Raw genomic sequence first — 5,695 nt, forward strand, 5'->3', positions numbered from 1 at the left:
CGCTAGTGCAATCTCTCAACAATGATAATATAATTGGATCATATAACCATTCCTCAACGTGCAACGAAGAATCACTCCAAAGTTCCTATCTAGCAGAGAACATACGAAGAAATCGTTTGTAGGATACGAAACAACCTCGAAGCTATTCTTTCCGATCGATCTATCCAAGAGTTCGTACTAAAATAACACCAAATAATTTTAGATTCATAATACTCAATCCAACATAGAGAACCTCAAAGAGTGCCCCAAGATTTCTACCGGAAAAACAAAAGACGAGAACGTGCATCAACCCCTATGCATAGATTACCCCAATGTCACCGCGGGAATCCGCGATTGAATGCTAAAACATATATCAAGTGAATCAATATGATACCCCATTCTCACCACGAGTATTCATATGCAAGACATATATCAAGTGCTCTCAAATCCATAAAAGTATTCAATCCGATAAAATGAAATCTCAAAGGGAAAACTCAATTCATCACAAGATAGAGAGGGGGAAACACCATATGATCCGACTATATTAACAAAGCCCGTGATACATCAAGATCGTGACATCTCAAGAACACGAGAGATTCCACCCTCCTCATCGTGGTGGCCGTCGGGATGATGAAGATGGCCATCGGAGATGATTCCCCCCTCCGGCAGGGTGCCGAAACGGGGTCTAGATTGGTTTTCGGTGTCTACAGAGGCCCGTGGCAGCAGAACTTCTGATCTAGATTAACCCCGAGGGTTTTTGGAATATTTTTGAATTTATATGGTAAAGAGGGAGTGCGGGATGCCACCGAGGTGGGCACAACCCACCTGGGCGCACCTGGCCCCCCAGGCGCACCCTGGTGGGTTGTGCCCCCCTCGGGGCACCCCCCAGGTGCTGCTCTAGCCCATTGGTGGTCTTCTAGTCCATAGAAAATCCACAAAAAGTTTCGCGGTATTTGGACTCCGTTTGATATTGATTTCCTGCGATGTAAAAACAAGCAAAAACAACAACTAGCACCGGGCACTGGGTCAATAGGTTAGTCCCAAAAAATGATATAAAGTTGCTATAAAATGATTGTAAAACATCCAAGAATGATAAATAACAGCATGATATACTTCATAAATTATAGATAACTTGGGGACGTATCAGATAGCAAGGCGCGGGTTGTGAAGGCGCGAGTTTTGGGAGCACGATATCTGAATTTTAGGGATATAACAAGGCGCGGGTTGAATTTTAGGGACAAGCCTAACGTGTAATATTGTACGTACCAAATCAATTTGCACTTCACTCAATGAAAAAACGAAAAAAATAAAAGTATTCACACCACACAAAGAGAGAGTCTTGTCCCGTTTTACTATACAAATGCTATTCAAAGCTATGAAACCATGTTATGTCGAATTAATTTTTTTCGCTGGCTGTATAATGCATGTAACCTACTCATACCAACATTTTAGTGCATTCCAAATGTCTATACTACCGCTGCAATTCGAACTAAATTTGAATTCGTTTCTCTGTTTAAATAAGAATCTACAATCATGATTGTTGCCAACTTCAACCATCATTCATGTATTACCTTAACAACACACCACATGATTAGTATAGAAATAGATCTGAACTATGTGTACTATATGAACTCGAATTCAATTTTCTGAATACACTTGATGTTGATTCCAAATAATAGTACATTTGATGTACTAACTAGATATTCATAATCTAAACCATGTTTCATACGTACACCGTGTTTATCACACAAAGTATAGTGCCCCGCCCCCTACATTATGACAAGTATTTAGCCCTGAGCTACAAAAGCCACACATTATCCCAAATTATAATCAATGTTCTACATTATGATATCTTCTTCAAATATCCGAATCCACTTTTCTATAATGAATTATGATCTCTGTTCATCTTTTACACCTTCACGATCCTCTTCTCTTTGCAGCTAGCTAGCACTAACTTTCTATCGTGCATGCACACGCCCGCGCCATCTCACCCTCCCTCAACGTCCCCTCCATCGTGCACATTCTTTATTTCTCTTTAGGTCGCTCACCCATGGTGTGTGTAGGCCCCCCAGCTCCTTCTTTCTGACACACACCGGTCGATATACCTCTCTACCCAAGTGTGCCTACCACAAACACACACTTCCCCTCTTCTCTTCTCACCGTCCATGCCCCCTATGTCCAATACAGTTCCACGTAGGTGCACACTCCCGCCCCTCTTTTCATCGATCTCATACTTGCACACTCCTCCCCCTCGACATAGTAGGCCTCTCGCACCACCTCCTAGCTGCACCCCTCTCCCCCTGACCGTCTCTCCGGACCTTATTTGCTTCTAACACATGCATGCATGTATACGTACCGATCTCCCTACATATAGCTAGGTCGACTATAATTCCTTTTCCCCACACACCGATAGACTTACCTCACCAGTTATGTCTCTCCCTTTCTCGGACACATGACGGTTGATATTCCTATGTAGTTACGTCTGCTTACCCCAACCATATCGTCCCCCCTCATCATCCTTGCATACCTCCCGACCCGTCTCTCACACGCACGTGCATAGACAGGCAGACATCCCCGACCCTCTCTTATTGATATTGCACTCGTACCCTCCGTTTGTCTAGCAGGCCTCTCCCACCATTTGTGAGAAACAACTCCACCACCAACCCTCCGACACTCTACCATTGTCTTTCTCCCAACCTTATTCCTCTGCCACACATATGCATGGATGTCGATAGATCTCCCTCAATACATAGCTAGGTATATCTCCTTCTCCACACATATACTAGTCGATTTACCTCTCTATAGTTAGGTCTCTGCCCCCTCCCCCCCACACACTGATAGTCGAACGTTGTAGGTAGGTATCCATGCCACGAAGAAAAACTGCACCTTTGCCCTCTCAAATTCCAGTAGGCCAGCTGCCCTGTATCTTTGACGTGGGCAAACACAAATTCGATGGCACTCTTTATCAATCACACACCCACACACTTCATCCCTCTTTTCGATTCTATCGATATCTCACGTCGATGATCCCTCCACTCTCTTCTCGTGGATCGCTCCCTCTATATATGATATATCCATGACTCTGTTTCACACACATTGCATATGTTACGTTTTTTGTTTGAGATATCATCGACACATTGCCTCTGTTTCGCACAAACCATCTCTCTCACACCCACCCCCTACGTACTTGCACCTAAAGAAGAGGTGCATGCACGATGCACGTACTCACGTCTCATTCCCGGCCACACCCGTGCGGGTACACGGTGGAGTTCATTTCTGTACGAAAGGGCAGCCCACGTGATAATTTGACGCGTGTAGCGGTTGTTTACTCGAAGGAGGGTCGTGTACCACGCGTACACGGAACAAAGTTCGACTTGACGCGTTAGTATTAAATAAAGTTATATTCTCAATGGCACGTACAAAATATAAAACGATTGTCGTCGGGAAAAAAGAAAAATCCGCTCCACTATATACAGTGGAGCCTGCCTGCCGGGGTTTGTCTCTCGTCACACCATCTCACACAAGGCGGCGGTGGCCTCTCTCTCTCACCGTTGGTCACTGATCCGGCCGCATCCCGTCCGCCAGCGGAAAGGGAGGATGTGTATCGTTTCTCCGTTCGGCGGCGTTGAGGCAGCACATGCTGATATGCGGTACCCACCATTCTCTCTGACCAAGCTCCGGCGCAGTAGGGCCTTCAGCACTTGCTCGCTGCCGCAGTATGGGCAGATCCTGGCCACCGGCGCCCTCCTAGTTACATCCAGACGACCCTCAGGTACAACTTCCTCCGGCCTTGCTCCACTGCCCATCCTCCCACGTTGCTGCATGTGGAAAATCCTGCATGTGGATCTTCTTTAGTTGTTTGCTTAAAATGTATCTCATCCCCAAACCATTTTTGATAAACCACCATGCTGCTATCTTTCCCTTATTACATGGAATATGCTTCTTTTTTGTTGGCGTATGTGTCTTCAACTCGTGTTATTGGGCAGTAATTGTTTCCTTTCTACCTCCTTTTGCAAACAGGGCTATCCATTTCACCTCGTTGCTATTGCGACCTTTTGGTGAACTGCACAAATCAATTTTTTCTAAAGAGTGTTTTGTGCAGGTCCGCCAAAATGTCACACGGGCAACATTTTTACATTTCTGTGGGACTGCAGAAAGGGAGATTGGTTTTGCTATCCTCCTCATCCAACTCCGTGCCTAATCTTCTCCAAAAAGTAGTTACTCCTAAAGATAGATCGCAGAGGTGATTGGCTTCTATTTGTGTGTGCTATGTTTCATCATCTAGATCCTCTATTATTGTAATCACACTGACTGAATATCTTTGCAAACAGGGATGATCAGCTCAATTTTAGTGGAGCTCCACAAAATGATCGGATTGTGATGTCCTCCATACACCTCTTTCTTGGCTACATAGCTGGGTGAAACTAGCTGCCAACCAATGAACACTGTGCCCAAGAAATGGAGCCATGCCTATGAACAACATCGATCAATTATATATTTTTTCTTTATTTGTACACCTTCTCACAACTTTGTCTTCAGTTGTGATGTGAATATTGGCGCTGATCTACGAACCATTGAGATGCATTAGCAGCCATGGTAGTTTCATTTTTATTTGATGGAATGTTGTAACGAGACAATCTCGAGGCAAGAGGACACATGAATTCTAAGTTGAAACCTTTTTTTCCTGCGGGAACCAAAGTTGAAACCTTGATAGCATCACAGTACAATTTCATTAAAATTATGCGTACATATAAACAAATCCTGAAGGATTGATAGCAATTCTAGAAACAATTCAACTCCATTTCGCCGACATGTGGGGCATCCTTCATTCGGCTCCACCTGCCTGCAGCAATATTGAGTGCACAACTGCAGGGAAAGATTCACCCCGGTCATTGCGCCGCAGTAATAATGACTAGTGAGCAGTCAAATCACAGAGCCCCACCTTCGCCACAGTAAGTTGCTCGGACGAAGCAACCATCATTTCTCTGTTTGTTGAATTTGCTGGTCCTCCAATATTCCCAGAGTAATAAGTTGCTCGGGCGAAGCAACCATCACTTCACCTTTCCGACAGTAAGTACTACCTCCTTTTTTTATTCTAGAAACAACCACATGCGAATATTGGACGGTAGCAGCACAACAACTGAATCAAAAATCAAAACCAACCAATGAACTACTACTAATGGTGAGCGTTTGCTAGTATCATGTACTCCGTCTATCCATGGATATAGGGCTTAATGCGTTTTCCGAGACTAACTTTGGCCCTGTAGTGCTAATTGGAGCTACTTATCATGGGGCCCACTGAAAAAACACTTTTCTCTTTCCATCTAGTGTATTTATTGTCAATCTAACCCTGTCATCCAAACACCTCTTTGGCTATAGTTAGTTCAGGATTAGTCTAACCTCTAGCTAACTTAGAGTATCCAAACAGGAGCACTATAGGACATGCAAGTTGCTCAAAGCATACCGTCAAATTCGTATGTGAAAGGATCTTTTTTTGAAACAGAACGTGAAAGGATCTTCGAATGATATGATTTTAAAATTATATAAAATCTTATCAATAGTCAAAGGCAACCTCGAAGAATACATTAGGCCCTATATAAAATCTTATCAATAGTCAAAACTAAGTGTTACTACTGAAGGAAATATGCCCTAGAGGCAATAATAAAGTTGTTATTTATATTTCCTTATATCATGATAAATGTTTATTATTCATGTT

This window comes from Aegilops tauschii, chromosome 7 (assembly GCF_002575655.3).
Source record: "Aegilops tauschii subsp. strangulata cultivar AL8/78 chromosome 7, Aet v6.0, whole genome shotgun sequence".
Taxonomy (NCBI): Eukaryota; Viridiplantae; Streptophyta; class Magnoliopsida; order Poales; family Poaceae; genus Aegilops; species Aegilops tauschii.